Source organism: Camellia sinensis, chromosome 6 (genome assembly GCF_055761805.1).
Source record: "Camellia sinensis isolate YWXY chromosome 6, ASM5576180v1, whole genome shotgun sequence".
In the NCBI taxonomy this organism is placed as follows: Eukaryota; Viridiplantae; Streptophyta; class Magnoliopsida; order Ericales; family Theaceae; genus Camellia; species Camellia sinensis.
This window is the reverse complement of record NC_138966.1, coordinates 34,721,617-34,742,112: the sequence shown is the minus strand read 5'-3', so window position 1 is coordinate 34,742,112 and position 20,496 is coordinate 34,721,617. Positions and strand designations below refer to the sequence as shown.

Here is a 20,496-nt window from a genome sequence, read left to right as displayed (position 1 = left end):
GTCTCCAAATTTTTAAGAATTTTTTTTTTTAGATGATAAAATAACAAACATCAATGTGGCACCTCTCCGAGAGTATCAGAGACAAAATAGAGGGTGGACCTCTTCCAACCACACCAACTGTCAAGAAGAAAAGACAAAAAAAAAAAAAAAAAACAAAAACAAAAAGTGATGTACTAGATTCTTCCAACTAACAGCCTTTTTTTTTTTTTTTTTTTTAGAAGTAAGTTAAAAATTATTTCTTAATTTTTAATTTATTTTAGATCATATTATTTTTCATAATTTTTATTATTTTTTAAAAAAAATTTAAAAAATTTAAAAAATTAATTTTTAATCATCTTCTCAAAACACCCTTATGTACACATCCTTCAATATCATATTAGAGTAAATATCATATTAGAGTAGAGCTCAGGCCTTTTTGACAATTAGGTTAAAAATCAGTTTATTAGTTTTTTAATTTTTTTTAGATTATATCATTATTTTATTTTTTTGTATATTTTTTTTTAAATGAAAAATAAAAAAATTAGCTATTAAGTTAATGATGGAACAATGTGCATATTTATATTTTGAAAGTTTATATTTCAAAAAAGGGCAAATTACATATACACCCCTCGAGGTTTGGCTAAATTACAGATGCCCCCCTGAGGTTTCAGAAATTACGAATTCCCCCCTGAATGCTATATTTGCATAAGAAATTAGGGGGTAATTTGTTATGAAATATAAACCTCAGGGGGCAAATTGTTATGAAAATACAAACCTCAGGGGGCGGGATGTAATTTCTGAAACCTCAGGGGGGTATCTGTAATTTAGCCAAATCTCGAGGGGTGTATATGTAATTTGCCCTTCAAAAAAATATGACAGATTAATATTAAGGATTAGTTTGGCATAAACTAAATAATACAAAAAGTCAAAAAGTCACTATCCTATTTAAGTCACATCATCTTATTTAAATCACATCACCTCTCTAACACATCACATCAAACCCAACCCAAACCCAACTCATATAAGTCAATAAATCAAAAAGTACACTATTTTAGAACATCCCAAACCAAACAATATTTACTTAATATTAAGCTTTTGCTTAACCGATTAATATTATGATAGTGGTTCATCTAATGGGTATGTTATTATTACTTTTAGAATCTTTGATAGGTTGTCTTTTTTATTTTTTTTCTAAATATTATATAATTTTTGTTATGAACAAATTACGCCACCCTTATATCATTATGCACCTTATTAAATATTTTTGTGATATGTGTTATGTATTTTTGTGATAAATGTTACATATTTTTTTGTAAGAGTTACGATAATTTATGATTGAAAAATAAAGTTTCGCATTTTTATAGTAATGCTTCGTATGTTGTGGTATTATTATACATTTTCTGATTAAAAAATATTTAGATAAAAAAATGTGCAACATTTCTATAAAAATACGTAATACTATCATAAAATACATGACTTCATTTTTGAATCACAAATTATCATAACTCCTATTAGAAAAATACATAATATTTACTATAAAAATATATAATATTTATCACAAAAATACGCAACAGGTGTATATGTGCACACTTTTTAAAGAACTTGGGGTGACTACTGTTTTTTATGCACATCAGTCACTATTATACGATCAATGGGGCTTACTACGGATTCTATTTCGATAATCCAAACCGTTCACATTTTAAAATATATTAAGTACAATATACTTCTAAAAAATCAATTGATCAAACATCCATAAGCTTTTCATTTAATCACATTTTTATTTTTAAACAAATGAATGATTAGTGTGATTTTGTATATAAAATTGAATACAAATAGAGATAAAAGGGCTATTGATATTTGGTAAAATTATTTTTTTGTAGGAATGTTTTACATGCTATGTCCTAAAATGTAAATAATTTGAATTACCAAAATAAGATTCGAAGTTAACCCAATTGGCCGCATAACAATAATTGTTGTGCTTTATGCACAACGGGCACCCATCTGCCCTTTTAAAGAGATATGTACCATAGTATTTTTCTCTATGTATCATCCAATCATTTCAAAGTTGAAAAATATGTGTTCATGCTTGAAATTTATAGAAAATAAAATTGCTGATGAAAATATCAATAATGCAATGTGTTGAAAAATATTTACTAAGAATTATTCATTTCTTATATATAGTATATCAAATAATTTATTCAATGGAGTGTATGTTTAAACAAGTTCAATTGTATGTTTTATTTGATTTTGAAAATAAAATTATTAGATGAGAAAAGTTTGAAAATATATATCTTGGGTCTAGAAGGGACATTTTAGTAATATACCGATAGTTTAGATTTATATTTTAAATTAAAAGTTCCAAAATAAGTTTTAAAAAAATTAAAAAAAAAAAAAAAAAAACTCTAATTGACGCATTGAATTACATTACAAGATTATTCTTTCTGAATACATGCTTTGCCCATATAATATTATGGGTAAATTTTTATCACTTTATAGTTGGACTCATATACGGATAATCTCTTATCATTTAGAAATAATCACAAACTCTCACATGATTTGTGAACTAAAATATATCATCCATTTTTTCATGTATATAGCTGTGAGATTTACACGCCATAAAAACAATAAATTATGTTTTAAGATTAAAATATATTTTATTCATCTTTAAATTTATAAAAACATATATAATTCTTCTTTCTTCTCCCTTTACCCTTTCTCTCTCTCTATTCCCTCACTCCAATCGATTGTACCACGCCAACTTTCTCTTCGACACCTCAACTGACCGCCACACACCAACTTCTCCTCTTCATTTTGGCTCAACAAGTTTGATCCTTTAATCATAAATATATGTATGCATACATTTCTTCTTCTTTTTTTTTTCTCTCTAAAGTTTTGATTAATTAAATAATTTTTTATTTTTGAACGGGAGTAAAATCCACTAAGTATAAGCCAAACGACACTTATAATGGACTCCATGTCTACACAAATACAGCCTACTTTAAACAAAGAAAAAATAAGCAAAGAGACACAAAGACAAAGTTATAATAGTATCAAAGACATGATCATCTAAGATCATAACCCATGCCGCAACACAGAAGCGATCATAAAAGATTAGCACTAGGGCTAGTCAGAGATATCACAAAAACTTTTACCCCAGAGAAGGTAAGCTACCAATAACACACCCATGGAGTCCAAACATACAAACTACCGATTAAAAAAGAAATAAAAACTCAAAAAACAAACCGAAACAAAGATCTGGAGAGGGAAGAAATTAGATTTGGTGGAGAAGTGGTTGCGGTGTGGTGGTGGTGGTTTCTATGGCAAGAAACGGCGATGGGCGGCAGATCCGGTTGTGGTGTGGTGGTGGCAACGAGAAGCGGTAGATCTAACTTCGGCTGGGAGGGGGGAGGACGAGAACTCAAAAAATCCGTCCGAAGGAAAAGAAACACCTCACAAGGAGGGAGAGATTGAAAAGAAAGATATCCCAAAGTTTATTTTGCAGAAAATAAAAGGAAAAAGATAGGAGTGCAGAGAGAGGCCGGAGCTCCCCCCCCCAAGCAGCACACTCAAACAACCCTAGGAGAGAAAAACTTAGAGAGGGAAAGTGTGTAGGAGCACATTGGTTAATTAAATAGTTTAAATAGTTGGATCAGTAGCACATTGGTTATATTTTAGATTTGTGAATAAAATTTTGATCTATCAAATATGATATATAATTGATACAAAAAGAAGAATTCTTTGTACATAATTGGGGAACTAACTAAGTTCGGTGCTTATCAATTTCCAACCAATCGTAGTTAGGTCGATCGGAATTGGCTCTATGCGATGGTATTTACTGATTTTTCACCAATCTGATTTTTATCAATCCTCAATAATGTTACAATCATCGTCATGTAGGCTAGAAGAAAATAAATAAATAAAACTCACCACTAATTTGGTGGAAGATTGATTGGGTGTCAATGAAAATTGTGGAGGAGAAGTGGCAGTGGGTGATGGGGTAAGGAAGCAGTGAGGGTGGCTGGAGGGCATGGTTGGGTGAGAGAGGTGAATGAACTGAATATATAGGGTAAATTATTGACACTCCCTGATGTTTAAGTTTATTACAGTTCTCCCTTTACTTTTTGAAAATTACATCTCCCTCCATGAGATTTAAAGTTTCTTTACAGATTCTCCCATTAGCAATTTAATTTTTTTAAATACAAATTTTGCCCTTACTGGATAAATTACATTGACACTCCTCACATTTTAAAAATTACAATCCCCTCCCTAAGGTTTAAAGTAGCATTACAAATTGTCCCGTCGGTTAGTATTAGTTAGAAAAAAAAAATTATTGAAAAAAAAAATATTTTAAAAAAAAAATTTGTAAGTAAAATTTTTAAATTTATGTTTAAAAACCAACGTAAACTCATTTTTTCAATTTACGGTTGCGTTTGGTAGAGCTTTCTAATTATGATTTGAGAGTAGAAGTTGTATTTTGAGGTTGTGAGTTTTAGAATTATAATTTGAGTGTGGAAAATTTGTTTGGTGAAAGAGTTTTGAATTGAGTGGGAATTTTTGATGTGACATATGATATTTGATACAAAACTTACAACTCATAACCAAACATACAACTCAAAATTCTATTAAAACACATAAAAAAAATTTAAAAATTCGGAAAATATTTTTTTCGAATATATAAAAATTAACATATGTCAATTGCCAAAAAAAAAAAAAAATTGTACTGTTCCAGTCAATCGGCCGGATGACTGGTGGGATGACCGGTTAGCCTAAATTTTCTCGCCTTTGACAGTGTTTTCAAAACTGAGTGTGGAATTACATTTTGAAAACTCTAAACAAACGTCATGTGCAAAACATGGGGTGAAAATATATTTAGAGAGGCTAACCAAACACAGCCTGTTTTTTCCTCAAATTTACAAACAGAGACAACAATTTATAAATCAAAAAAATTATCAAACAAGTTTTTATGATAGTTTTTAAAATTTTTGTAAATATAAATTGAAAACTGAAAATGAAATAGTTACCAAATAGGTTTCAGATGGAAAAAAATGTCGTAAAATTAACAAATAATTAAATAAGTTACCAACGTAAGAAATGACTTATCAAAAGATTCTTACGCTATGTATGGTTTGATTTTTAGAACTTTTTAAAAAAAAATTAAAAATTAATTTGGTTAAGAAATAAAAAATAAAAAAGAATTATCATTTAAGGGTAAAAAATAATTATCATTTTAACTTTTGGGCAGGTTATATACATATGTATGGCTGTTTCAATTTAATTTGTAAAACATTATTTCTAGCCACTCGAAAGATAAAAATTATATAAAAATGATAATTTTTTTTATTTTTTATTTCTTAACCAAATTAATTTTTAATTTTTAAAAAAAAATTCTAAAAATCAAACCATACATAGCCTAAGAATCTTTTGATAAGTCATTTTTTACGTTGGTAACTTATTCAATTATTTTTTAATTTTACGACATTTTTACCATTTAAAGCATGTTTGGTAACCAGTTCGTTTTCAGTTTTCAATTTATATTTACAAAAATTAAAAAAAAAAACTGCCATAAAAACTTGTTTGATAATTTTTTTGGTTTATAAATGGTTGTCTTAGTTTGTAAATTGGAAAAAAAATGTAAATTCAAAAAATGAGTTTACGTTGGTTTTAAACAGAAATTTAAAAATTTTACTAACAAAATTTTTTTTCAAATAATTTTTTTTCCAATTCATTTGTTTTTTCAATGAATTTTTTTTCCAACTAATACTAACTGAGGGGGCAATTGGTAATGCTACTTTAAATCTTAGGGAGAGGATTGTAATTTCTAAAATGTGAAGGGTGTCAATGTAATTTACCCAGTGAGAGCAAAATTGGTATTTAATAAAATTAAATTGTTGATGGGGGAATCCGTAATGAAAGTTTAAACCTCAGGGAGGGAGATATAATTTTCAAAAGGTGAGGAGGGAACTGTAATAAACATAAACATCAGGGGGTGTCAGTGTAATTTACTCGAATATATATATATATATATATATATATATGTATATGTATTATGTATTTGGGTTTAGTTCAGAAAAGGAAGAAGATGAGGATATAAATGTCAATTCATATGTTTAGTTAATGGATATTATTATGAGTGGTGTTATTAACACCCTATAAATTATTTTGGACCTCCTATTTCTTTGGACCCCCACTTATAAAATTTGAAACCCTTAAAATTTCTTTTCTTCCTCCAAATAATACTAAAATTATCCTTATAAAAACATTCCACCTATTAAATGCACACCCCCACACCCCAAAAAAACCCCACTTCCAAAAAAATCCTAACAAAGCCCACGAAGAAGAAGAAGAAGAAGAGGCAGTGTGATTACTGTCTCTGTTGCTTCATCCATCATTGTCACAATTGGTGTGCTCTCTCTCTATATATATAAATGTACGTTCTTAGTTTTCTCGTAATAATTTCCTTCTCTTGTAGAAAAAAATTATAATAATTGGTTTAGTTTTCTCAGTAAAACAGGTCTGAACCTATGAATAATGTTCAGTTACCTATTTTCGAACAAATAATAAATGTCTGGTTACCGATTCCCGAACAAATAAACAATGTTCTGGCCTATGTTTCCAAATTTCGGTCATATGTTTGGGAGTTCAGTTCCGAAAAAATGACAAACAGATTTTATTATTTTTGTCATTTTTTTCAAGCAACTTACCCTTACAAGGTCAATCTCCTCTGAGCTAAGGACAACATCAAAGTTATGAACCTCCTCTAAACTTTTATTGTTGTACTCCTCTCGTCTTATGGAGTTATGGTTGCCAAAAAAAATTTCACTCATTGTCATCGCCGGAAAAGTGTAGGTAATCAAATGGTTGCTACCGTAACCGCCAGAAGGTTTTTAAGGTTTTGAGGGTGGATAGGTTTTGAAGGTGGGATTTGGAGAAGATGAATGGGTGGTGATGGAAGTGGATGCTCTCATAAACCCTAATTCATGATGCAGTGGGTATGTAGATTTAATTGTGAGATAGGGTGTCCCAAAATTAATGATGTCCTTTATAGTAATTTTATTTGAGGTTATTATTATAATAAAAAAAAGTTAAAAATTGGGAGGGTCCAAAATAATTTTTGGGGTGCTAATAGCAGTACTCTTTCAAAAAATAGAAATAGAAAATAACTTGCAACGGTTAAGTAATTAAAAAAATAAAAAATAAAATAACTAAAAAGATTGATCTTGTAAAAATAAAAAATTAAAATAATTAAATAAAAATTGATCTTGTAAAAATAAAATTTAAAAATAAAACAAAAATAAAAATAATTTAAAAATAAAACAAAAAATAATAATAGTTTTTTCTCTGGCCAGGCTAGCCACAAAAACGAGAGAGAGAGAGAGAGAGAGAGAGATAGATGGAGTGTGTGTGGGAGTACCCACTAGCACTGTGGCTATTATAGCAGTCGAAACAAGAAAGGAGAGAGAGAGAGAGAAATGGAGTGTAGGAGTGGGACCCACTGGCTGCCTACTCTGGTTTGTCCTACTCGCCCCTACTAGCCTAGCCTACTCTGGTTTGTTGTATCTCATCAATCACTTAACTCACACTCTTCTTCTTCATTCATTGAATATGAAAAAAAAATAAAAATAAAATTCAAATGGTCATAAATTAGTAGAGACGGACAGTTATAAAAAATTCAAACGGTAATATATATATATATATATATATATATTATAATTTTATTTCACTCTTTAAAACTACTATAAATAATTCTCAATCTCTCTCAACAAATAATTCTCTCTCTTTCTTTCTCTCTCTCTTAAACTCTCAATTAATTTTGAAGTGTCATCCCTATGTGACAATTGCAATTGTGCAATAAGAAAGTTTTATTAGAAGAAGTTAATTTTTGTATCGCATTCGCCAGTTGGTAACATTAATTAGTTTAATTAAATTTATTAGCTACACATTTTTTTTTCATTAATTATTTGTGCACATATATTAATTATTATTTTTTATTAATTGTATTTACACATTATTTAAATTAATTGTTAATTCTTATATATTGTTTTGCTTACATTACTATGGATCAAAGTATTCATAATGTTTATGTCGATACTGATACATATACTACACAACATGAATCTGTTAATTCTCCTTCTAATATCCCTCTTCCAACAGTTGGATCATCATCTAGGAGCAGAAGTAGTATTGTTTGGGAACATTTTGAAAAAATATCTATAAATAATCCTGATGGTACAATTACATTTAAAGGAAAATGTAAATATTGTGCACATTTACTTAGTGCTGCATCTGCAGGAGGTACTAGTCATCTAAAAATGCATGCTAACAAATATTTACAAAGTCAACAACCTGATATTCGAAGTCCAATGCAATTAGGGGCTTCATCAATTGGTAATTTGCAAACATTTTCATATGATCCTATACGTGCACAAAATTTTGTAGTTGATTATATTATTAAAAAAAAAAACAACATTTTACTACTAGTGAATGTCCTGATTTTACTGAAATGATTCACGAAAGTTTTGCACCGCAATATCAAAGTTTTTCAAGAAATACTACTAGAAACAGGATTTTAAAGAAATTTGAGGATGTTAAAAGTGAATTATTTGACATCTTTAAAATTTTGAATGGAAGAGTCTGTTTAACATCTGATCTGTTATCAAATAATGGTTTTGAACATCAATGTATCACTGCACATTTTATTGATAATGATTGAAAATTAAATAAAAGAATTATTTTATTTAAATTAGTTGAACTTCCATGCACTGGTTATTCGCTTGGTGAACAAATAAGAAATGTATTATATGAGTGGGCTTTACAAAATAAAATGTTTACAATTAGTTAGATAATGCATTATATTATAATCAAACTGTAGCACATTTAAAATCAACTTTACAATTACTTGTTGATAGTGATTTATTTCATGTTCGTTGTTGTGTCCATATTTTAAATTTGATTGTTGAAGAAGCTATGCATGTATACAAGACTTACGTACTTGTAATAAAAAAATACAGTTGTTACTATAATGTCTTCTGGTAATCGAATTTCGGAATATAAAAAAATTTGTCAACAAGAAAATATGTCATTTAGAAAATTAATTTTAGATGTAGATAGTAAGTAGAATTCAACATATAATATATTAAAAATAACTTGCAAACAAAAAAGAACAATAGATTTATTTTTTGCAACAACATCAATAGAAGGAGTACTGACTCCCACAGAACTTAATTGGCGCCAAGTAGCTTTGTATAAAGATTTTTTAAAATTTTTTGATACTTCAACAAAATTATTTTCTTATATATATATATATATATATTTCTACTTTACCATTTGTTTTACATATGCTAGCAGAAATAATTAAGTTTTCGTAAAATATATGAGTAATGAATATTATATAACCATTATTACTTTAATGAAAGAAAAATATAATAAATATTTTGATCATTTACCTCATCTATTAAGTCTAGCCATAATAATTGATCCTAGGTGTAAATAAATTGGTTTACAAGAATTTTTAGAGCGTCTTTTCGCTGATCAAACAAAATTTGCCCCTATTATACAAATATGCAACAAATTATTTGAAGAATACAAGGCATCTGCATCTGCATCTGCATCTGTAAATACACCTATACACACTATACTAGTAGTTTCATCTCAAGGCGGGAGATTAAGTGCTTTTTCAACAATAAAAAGTAGAAGAATATCTCAACATACAAGTGTAAGTAGTTTTGAACTGTTCTGAACTACAACGTTATTTGGAAAGCCCGTCAATGGATGATTCCGATGATTTTGACATTTCGAAATGGTGGAAACAAAATGAAACTATGTGGCCTGTGGTTTCATAGATGACCCATGATATACTAATCGTTCTTTTATTTTTACAGTTGCTTCGGAAACAGCTTTTAGTGTAGATAGACGGGTGCTGAGCAATTACCGGAGCAGACTTTCACCCCCAATGGTTGAGGCACTGATGATATTCAGAAATCATATGTATGCGCTTACAAGAAGACAAAATTATAGTGAAAATGAGCGAATTCAAAATGATTTGGATGACATATCCTCAGGCAACGTGACTGAAATGTCTGTCTTCTCCGATGATTGATCAACAATTTATTTTTTACTATTTCATTGCATTTCGGTTTTTTATTTTTATTTATTTATTTGTTTATTTATTTATTTTTTCCCTTTTATATTAGATTATTGAGGTGGAGTATAATACAAATGATTGGTAGACTAGTAGATGCCAACCTAGTCGGGATGCAATTGACCTATAGTGATGTAATTGCTCTACCATCATCAATAATCTATTCATTTCGAAAGAAAAAAATTACATAATTGCATACTTTTTTAGTTATAAATTCATAATTAAAGAAACATAAGTCATACATAATTAAATTTAAATATCACCATGAAATATAACCAAACAAAACATCTCATTAATCTTAACTAAAATATTCTAGTATAATTTTTTTAAAATTTTTTATTCCTAATATAAAATAATAATAAAAAAGGCCTGACTAGGCCTGGCCGGCGGCCCAGGCCCGAGCCCTAGGCCCTATTATGAATGGGCTTGGGCCCCACTTTTTTGGCCCATGGGTCGGCCCGGTCTGGCCCACTAAAAAGAAGGGAGCCCGCGAGGCCCACTTGGGCTGGGCCAGGCCATTATTACATCTCTAGTTGGTTAGTGTATTCTCGCATCCTCTCTAGAGTGATCTGAAGGCTGATATGTCCCCTAACTAAAACAACGTCGTTTTGATGAGCAACCTCACCCCTTAAAAATCTGAATCACAACTTGATGTGAGAGAGAGAGAGAGAGAAGGAGAAGGAGAAGGAGAGACAGAGCCATTGCCGACGCCAACGATCGTGCCGCCCATGAAGCTATTCCCGAAGTTTCTTCAACAGATTTGAAAAAAACACAGTTTCTTTTCCCAAACTTGAAAAATTATGAGGTTTTGATTTAAAAAAATATAGGGTTTTCTTTGAATGGTAATGGTAATATAAGCTTGTTGAATGCGTTGATGAGAGATTCTTAGCATATAAAATACCTAATATTTTTCTGATTTGGGACTTTTTACCTAATTTATTTCAAATATATTCTTGGGTCGAAATTAGGGTTTTCATTTGGGGCTTTTTACATGATTTGGGGATTTTGATGTACACATTTACAATTATGAGTACTTTTTTAAGTACTTTTCTCTGAGCACATAGTATTGTTGATATTGAGATTGTTCATGCCATGCCCACATCAAAAGGCATCTAAAATATTTGTTTTCATTAAATAAAAAATTAACAATTTTTGAACAGTTGGTGCACCAAATCATATTTTGTTGTTTAAATATTAGATGGATTTCATAGTTGAATTGAATTGAATACAATATTTTAGCCAAGGTTTGTCATTGAGTAAATTTCTTTTTGTAGTCCTGTTGTATGATTGCAATTTTTTATTTTTTTTATTTTTTATTTTTTTAGAGAGAGTATTTGGTCATTTAAATATATAATGCTTAAATCAAGACACTTTTATCAGTCCTTTTTGCTATTAGGTATGCATAATGCAGCTTGGTTTGAAATAGTATTGGAAAAAATTTGAATTGAATCTTAGTTTGAAACAGTACTGAAAAAGACAGAAAAAAAAAAAAAAAAAAAATGAATTGAATAGATCGCTTTGAATCTGAACTGAGTTACTAGAAATCAATCCGAGGAATAACTAAACTTTTGTGTGAAGTTCACATCGTGAATTTCATAGCTGTGTTCTTTGCATTTAAATGTCATGTTATTGAACTAAATTTTTTAAGCAGATTTTTGGTGAGGCGGCATCTTTGCTTTCTACTTATTTGCTACTTCTTATAGGGTGAATAGGCAATTGTTGTCTCATTAATGTCAAGTTCCATTTTGATATTGTTTTAGGCGTCGTAGTAGAATGAGCATGAGCATGATAACGTGGATGACATTTCAAAAGCAATTGAGAGTGGATTGCAAGAAGACCATGGAAATTGACCAGTTGTTGGAACCTTTTGGACATTTTTTAAGGTCCAGTATTGCAAGAAGATGTTGGACCCTTTTATGTATAAATATGTTTTATGTTGGGATGACCTAAATAAGTGCACTTTTTATCTTTTTACGAAAAGATGCAAAAAAGTAGAGAGATGATGTGATGGAAAAAAATAAAAAGATAAAAATATAGATTATTTTGTGTATGCCAAACTTGGCCTAATAATTTTTAGGGAACAAGTTTTATGTTGAACGTTCTTAGAAACAGGCTTCTCTTTCTTCTTTTTCTGAAATTGAGCAGGTCATCTCTTTTGTATGTATAAACAAATCATCTGTTCTTAAGTTTTTTTATGAAATTGGACAGGTTTCATGCATGGATGGGTTTTATGGTGACCTATTTATGCTGAAATTGAGCAATGCATTTCTTTTCTATGTATAAGTTGTTGATATTTTGATTGGGATTCTTATATTTGTTTCAACCATGGACCATTGAGGTGAAGGACAACATTTTAAAACACTTTGGGACTCCATAAAATTGTTCCAAGAACAACTATTGTTGCAGACAATTCTACTCAATCAATGCACAAATCAAAATTGCCAAATGCTATAGACCATTCAATTCAATCAATGCACAAACCAAAATTGCTCTATAAAACATTCATTCAAATCATTTCATTCAACCAAGATGCTCAAACCATTCCATTCAATCAAAATTGCTAAATCGTTTAATTCAATAAAGATATGCAAACTATTTCATTCAATCAACCAACATATCATTTTATTCCATTAATATTGTCATACAAATATTTAATCTAACTGTAACATTCATATTAATTTAACTACGACATTTCATTTGATCTCACTTTATTGTTATCAATCAAGTCACTGTTCATGCAACCCAGGATCCACTATAGCAAAGCAGCCAAATTTGTCCCTTCAATTTAATTTTCTCACTTTCATGTTTCCTCATCCTTGTGTTTTCCTTTCTCTTTGTCAAAATCTTTGGTCTTTGCTTTATCTTTTCTATCTTCATCTTTACCTTTCTCATTTTTTTTCCCTTTTGTATCCAAAATCTGTAAAAGTGAAAATAAGAACATCAATAAAAGTTTAGATTTTTTTAATGACAATAACAGTCGCAATATAGAAGTTGAACACAAGCTAGCACACACTTTTCAATTGCATTTGGGCGAGATAAGATACACATAATTGCCCAGATTTTGCAAGCATAACAAAATTTGATATCTGTATGAGACTGAAAATAGTGTTTAAAGTTGTTATGCAGAAAGCAATCTTCTTTTTTTTTTCAATTTTATTTTTTTTAAATTAGAACTTCAAGCAATTCAACAATGCTTTGTTTAATCATCATAATTTATCAGAAACTATTCTTTTATAATCATCTTTCATATTAGAATCTGTTCTTGTAATATATCAACCATGCAAATATCCTCAAAATGTAGAGGCAATTTCATTGCAGAGGCATCCACCCTAATTTCTGAAATTATTTCCTTCTCAATGAGAAAACAGGACCTTAATTTTTGAACTCACATAACATGACCAGAAAAGAAATTTACTCAATGACAAACCTTGGCTAAAATATTGTATTCAATTCAATTTTGAATGGCAAACATAAGGAAATAGGCAATTGTTGGAAAAGGAAAAACAAAACATAATATGTAGCAGTGTTTATATATGCAGATCAATAAGAAGTGCTACTGATTTGTTTCCAATGCTAAAAATTGTGTGTTTTGATGTCAGACAACAAAGATTACAAGAAAAAATGATAAAGTAAAATCAAATTTGGAGTTATGAAAAATGGCTCATTTGTGACAAAAACTCAGATTGTTATTGTGAACTATTAATTCTCTGATTGGTATATCTCAAATGGTTGCCAGGCTCAACCCAAATGGATAAAAGAAAACCTTGAAACAGTTTTCTCTGATTGGTATATCTCAAATAGTTGCCAGACTCAACCCAAATGGATAAAAGCAAACTTTGAAATAGTTAAAATTGGGGAATTTCTGGTTTCTACAAATCAAGTGCCAAATCAACTATGAAATCCATCTATATCTTTAACAGAGAACCACTATGCAACTCAAAGACAACAATGCAGATAAAAGAATCTACAAATCAAAGCCCCAAATAAAAAACCCTAACTTTTCAATCTAGAATTCAATTTCTTAACCTGCTTTCATTCTTTCAATAATGAGTTAGGAGGATGAACCTGGTTTAATCTATGGCATGAGACAATGGCCAAGGACCGTCGTTCTTCTCAAAAGATTTCTTCTTCTCTCCTTTCATTTTGCACTTGTTTCGTCTTTCTCTCTTCGCTGAGGACAGCGGAGAACTCACCGGTGATGGTGGTTGTGCGTCTCTCTCTCCCTCTCTCTCTCTCTCTCGTTGTCTCCGAACTACGTCTCCCTCCTCTTTCAGTTGCCTTCGACCTGTAAAACAAAAAATTCTGTTTAGTTTTAAAATTATGATGTGAGGTTAGAAATATGATTTAAGATCAATGCTTGGTAGCTTGAATATGAAGTTGGTTCGAATGGCTTGAAATTCACCTTGCCGGTCGTCCGGGCGGACGTCCGACTAGGGGGTTGACAGCCGCGGTCGACAAAGGTGACAACCACGGTAAACAATCTTTCACCCGGTCGTCCGGGTGGACGTCCGGCCAACACCCATTCGGGCCATTCAAGCCTCCTCCAATTCGAGCTACCACGCTTTTTCCATAAATAAATAAATAAATATTTAAAAAATAAAATATTTAACCTAAAAAATAAAATCAAGAAACTTTTAAATATTTAAAAAAGTTAAATCCAAAAAAATTCAAAATACAACTTAAAAACTATTTTCAAAACTCATAACTAAATAAAATAAAAATTCAAAACTCAACTAAAAACTCATAACTCAAAACATGACTCTATACTCAAATCATGATTCTAAAAATAATTTTAAAAAATAAAATAAAAAAAATATTTTTCTGATTTTTTTTTTTTAAAATAGCGTTTTAAAAAGAATTTGGTTTTAAGTTTTGAAAATAGTTTTTGAAATGAGTTTAATATGTTTTTGAATTATGTAATTAGTTATAAGTTTTGAAATTTTTTTATTAGAATCACAATTTCAAAACAAAACCAAACTTCAAGTTTTTTTTTTTTTTTGGGTCATTTTTCTCTACCTCTTTGCGCCTTCATTTTTCTCTACCTCTTTCTCTTCCTGCGACCGGAAACCACGCCTTACTTCTTCTCTTTCTCTTTCTGATATATAATCATCGGCAACCAACGATCACGATTAATTGAGGTTCACTGGCAACCACCGACCACAGACTCTTTACTTCACCCTCACTGAAGGCAAAGGAGATGAGTTTCCGGTGAAGAAGATAAGATCTACTTAAATCTGATATCAATTTACTCAAATTTGAATAGATCTAAACCAAAAATAGTTTTCGGAGTACAATATTCTCTTAATTTTTCTACTTTTTCTCTGCTACACCCTTCTATTTTCCTATTTTAATGAAGAAAATTTTCAAATTCTGAACAAGTTGTTTTCAAGTTTTAATTACAGACAGTGAAAACTATAAAATATTATACTTTTAAATTTTTTGTTGCGGAAATGAATCATGCTTTAAAATTCTAAAATTTTGCAATTTCATAACATTTTTTAAAATTGTAAAATTTTACAATTTCATAATATTTTTTAGAATTGTAAAATTTTACAGTTTCATAATATATTTTCAATTTGATTAATAAGTATAAATACTTAATAGAATCATGCTTTAAATTGTAACATTTTATAATTTCAAAACTTGTTTTTCAGTTTAACCAATATTTGAGATTATTTGTTTAAATCCTACAAAAAGTTGAAAAATAATACATGTTTTTTTTCCCATTGTTGATGTTTGTAATTATTATGTTTTTTTTCTCTTTCAGTTTATCAATATTTAGCACATTTTACTATGTTTATTCACTCTAATTTCTCCATTTTTTTTTTCTCAACAATATTCTGGACATTTCGGTGAATCTCCGACGATGTTCTTGACGTCTAGCGAACGTTCTAGACATTCCGACGACTTCCAGTGACATTCAAAACATTTCAGCGATACTCCGACGAACTTCTGGTGATACAGTGACTTCCGGTGATGTTAAACATTCCGGCGAGTCTTCGGTGACCGTTTGACAGAAGTCCGGTGATAGTGGGATGTAGCAACGTTTTTAAATTTAAAAAAAAAAAAATTTTTTGGTAACATTTAAAAATATAGAGGACTAATTGGTGCAAGTGTTCTGTTTTGGGATTAAATGGATTTTGAATTTCGTGTATGAGACTAAATAAGAAGTGCCCTTTTTTTTATTTTCATTTATTTTATTAGATGGGCTGGATCTATTTGATACCGATTAGTATTACATTATAGGGTTAATTACACTTTCTATCCCTACAGTTTGATCTAAATTTTAATTAGTCTCTATAGTTTCAAATTGAACAATTTGATCTCTAAACTTTAAGTTCAGTTTCAATTTGATCTTTCTATCCAAATTAGAGGTTAAATTTAATCTCATGATTTCAGTTTCAATTGACAAGTTCAGTTTCAATTTGATCTTTCAATTTTAATATGTACACAGATAAAATTAACAAAAATATAGAGGGAATAACCGAATTGAAATTGAACGTAGGGACTAAATTGTTCAAATTAAAACTAAATAGACTATAGTGAAATTTTGATCAAACTACAAGGGTGAAAAAAGTAATTAACCCTAGATTATAATGCTACGTCTCCATATCCCACTTTTTATTTAGAAACATTTAGATTAATTTTTTACTAGCATAAAATTCATGTTATGCACGGTCTTAAATAGATGACAACGAAAAAAAAAAAAAAAAGAGTAAATTTGAAATTAAATAATAGCAATAATATTTTCTGAACGTACAAACAAAAATTAGAATAAAATAATTCTAATTGTATTCATTACAACTACATTTAAGATTGTTTGCATGGTTGATTTAAGTTCAATCATTGTGGTTGGGAGGAAAAATCTCTTTAGGGGATTTTAGAAGCGTGCTAACTTCTAACCTAGTAATCCTCATTATAGCGATCCCGGATTTACCCTTGTTGTATAGTGATCCGGACATGTGTCCGTGGATGTTGGTAATTGATTATTATCTTGTTTACGTCCTTTCTTACCTTGTATTTGAGTTATAGGATGTGTTAGGCAGGTTTGTTACAAGTTGGTTGAGTTTAGAAACCAAAACTAGTTGCCTAGATTTTGGCCTGTCCGCTCGAGCGGGGATTTTGACGCTCGAGCGGGGAATACACCCATCCAGTATTTCCTGTGCAGTGTTGGACGCTCGAGCGGGGGATTGGACGCTCGAGCGGGAGGTTGTGAGTGACGCTCGGGCGGGGACCTGTTGTGTCGAGATGCTGGGAGAGTGCATCTGGAGCTCGAGTGGGAGTTTGGCCGCTCGAGCGGGAGTCTGTGAGTGCCGCTCGAGCGGGGGTTTGGACGCTCGAGCGGGGCGACTGGGTTTAAGTTCCGAGTTTTGACTTTTCAAATCACTTTTTCACTTTCTCTTCTCTCTCCTACTTTTCCAAAAAACACCATTGTTGAGCCTCTCACTCTAGAACTCTACCTTCTCTCTAGGTTTTGATTTAGTAGGAGTGATTTGCTCATCTTTGGCCTTTACAAAAAAGTTGTTGATCGTCGAGGGCTACTTTTTAATCTGAAAATTTCGAGATTTGGAGCACGTTGGGTTTTGTCATCTTCTCCCTTGGGGCTCCGGGTTTGAGGTAGGGATCCTACTCCTCTCTATGGATTTTGTCTTTAAATTTTAGTATTTTGAGATGTTGGGGTTGGTTTGGTAATTTTGTGAAAGTTTGGGACTTTTGTGTAATTTTACAAAAGTTGAGGTTTTATTTATAATAAACCTAGATGCATGTTTGGCATAGAGAAAGGGAATAAATGTTGAATCATTGATGAAAATGGGACCTTAAGGGTTGTAATGTTAATTATGGAAAACGACCTAATTACATTGTTTGATTAATTGGGATAATTAATTGTGAGAAGTGAGGAAATGAAATGGAATTGTTGAGATTGGGAATGCATGGGGAAAAAGGGTGTAGTTGAATTATTTATCACTCACCGAATTGAAATGTTGATTGAATATCCATTTGTGCATTTATTTCCTGTTTAGAAATAACTGCTTTGGGCTATCGGTGGAGGATAGTCGTGATTGTTGTAGACAATGCATGATGATTAGGCAAATGAAAACTAATCAATGGAATGTGTCATGGAATTTAACGGTTGATAGAATACATTAACTGTATGTATTGAATGATGGTATATAGAACCAATGTGTTTGTATACGTTATGTGCAGAGGAGGAGATGGGGGATGTACTCCGCGGTTTAGGGGAAGATGGGGGATGTACCTCTAAACCGGATAGTATTGGGAGAAGATAGGGGATGAACTCCGTAAATACAACTCATATGCTTGTCTAGAGAAGTGAAGATAGAGCTCACATGCTTATCTTTGTGAAGTGTAGATACAGCTTATATGCTTATCTGTGAACGTGGGATATAGTTGTTATATATATCTGTTGAGAATGTGGATATAACTTATATGCTTATCTGTGAATGTGGGATATAGTTTTATACATATCTGTTGAGATGATGATATAGCTAATATGCTTATCTGTTGAAAAAGGGAAAATGAAAAGTAACTTTGACTCATAAGTCGTACGACATAAAGTGTGATTTATGTGGATGTATCGGTGTTGGCCATCTATCAATTGCTAATCTTTTAGTCATTGTTCATGGTTGGTTTAGTGTATTTCTGCTGGACTGTGGCTCACCCTATATGGGAATATCATTTTCAGGTACAGGTAGCATGCCACCTCCAAGGTCATAGCTTGGGAGGCTAGAGGCGGATAGATTTTTGTTGTTTAAGTTCCTTTTTGATGTATTACATGTATATTCAAGCCGAGGGCTTAATGTGTAGATGAGTTAGCACTCTTTTGTTGTAACCAAGTGTTAACTTGGAAAGCTGTAAGCCCGTAGGGCATTTTGCTTTTGTTGTTAACATGTAATACTTTTGTAATGAAACTCTGATGAATAGAAGAATGTGGATATTTCGTATGTTAATGAATGTTTTATTTGATGGGTTTAATGTTATTATTTCGAGGGCGTTACAACTTGGTATCAGAGCGTACCGAGTTCGAATACTTTGGGTACGTGGGAAGTGATTAGTATCACAATGGGTTTGTCTCGCTTGATAGAGACTTCGGAATAGTGTTGCATGCTATGTGTTTAATTGATAACATGCTTATGTGACTATGTGGGTATGGGATTTAGTTTCTAGGATGTTGATTGGATCCTTGAGTTTCTGTGAGTCCTGTTGGAAAGGCACTTGATCAATGCCGTTTCTAACCGAAACTCTAGTAACGCCTCGGGACTATCATTATCCGGAAATGAAATTCGTAAGTGCTTATGTGTTTATGTGCTTATGTGCTTACGTGGACTGAATTACAGTTGTCCATGCATTAGGACGTGAGTGTTTAGTTTCGGCACATTTATGAATGTGCCAACGTTCAGTGCTACCTTTATTAGGATGTCAGGACGAGGAAGAGGTGCTAGGCGTGGTAGAGATCTGCGAGGCAGGAAGTACCTCTACCGGAGGAGATTCCGGCAATGCAGGAGGGAGTTGGCCAGACCAATGTGGCCGAGCCAACAGGTCAGCAGGCCATGGGTGCCTTGGCCAGAGAGATAGCAGGAGCTTTGGGTACTCTTAAAGCTGGGAACCAGGCAGCTGAGGCAGGGCCTTCTTTCTTGAAGAGGGAGTTTTTCCGGTCTAATCCGGATGAGTTTATCGGGGATTCGAAGGAGCCACTGAAGGCTGATGAGTGGCTAGAGCAAATGAGTAAGACGTTCGAGATGCTTGGCATCGAGGACGGAGCACTGAAAGTGACCTTGGCATCCTTCCAGCTGAAGGGAGATGCGGGTCAATTGTGGAAGTACGAGAAGGCTCGTGTTAGTGGGTACTTGGGAGGCGTTTGTGAATGCTTTTCAGGAGAGGTTTTTGTCTGCAGCAGCTAGGGAGAAGCTGAGGGATCAGTTTAGCCGGCTTAAACAGCAGGGCTTGTCAGTGGCCGAATTTGAGGCTACTTTTACCAATCTGTCCAGGTTTGCACCTGAACTGGTGGCGTCTGAGGAACGCCGTTGCTACGAGTTTGAGCGGAAGTTGAGGCGGGGCCTCAAGTTGAGAGTTGGTGGGTCTTACATCCGAGAGTATAGACACCTGGTAGATACTGCTGCTCATATGGAAATTATGATGCAGGAAGAGGAGGAAGAGCAGAGGGGCTCCAAGAGGGGCCAGGATGGCCAGGGTGATGGCAAGAGACAGAGGGGTTATAACCCTCAGCAGCTTCAGGGTGCAATTTCTAGATCGACCTTTCCAGTGCCGAGTGCAGGCTCGAGGAGAGGCAATCAGGGGGAGTTTGCTTGTTACAAGTGTGGCCAGCTGGGTCACAAGGTTTCAGTTTGCCCGCAGAAGGG

At 32.0% G+C, this 20,496-nt stretch overlaps 1 long non-coding RNA gene across 5 annotated transcripts in view; it reads right to left on the bottom strand.

The window, feature by feature from the left end:
• LOC145792620 (uncharacterized) overlaps positions 1–20,496 on the bottom strand; it is a 57,157-nt gene that overhangs the window by 7,475 nt on the left and 29,186 nt on the right. The window contains exons 4-6 of one of the 5 annotated variants that reach the window (XR_014332200.1): positions 15,134–15,351; positions 14,183–14,402; positions 12,713–13,034 (exon numbers count right to left, since the gene is read on the bottom strand). This is a non-coding gene — a long non-coding RNA (uncharacterized LOC145792620). Of the gene's footprint in view, positions 1–12,712; positions 13,035–14,182; positions 14,403–15,133; positions 15,352–20,496 lie in introns of those variants that run through there. The other 4 variants (XR_014332198.1, XR_014332201.1, XR_014332197.1 and 1 more) reach the window with 4 other exon arrangements.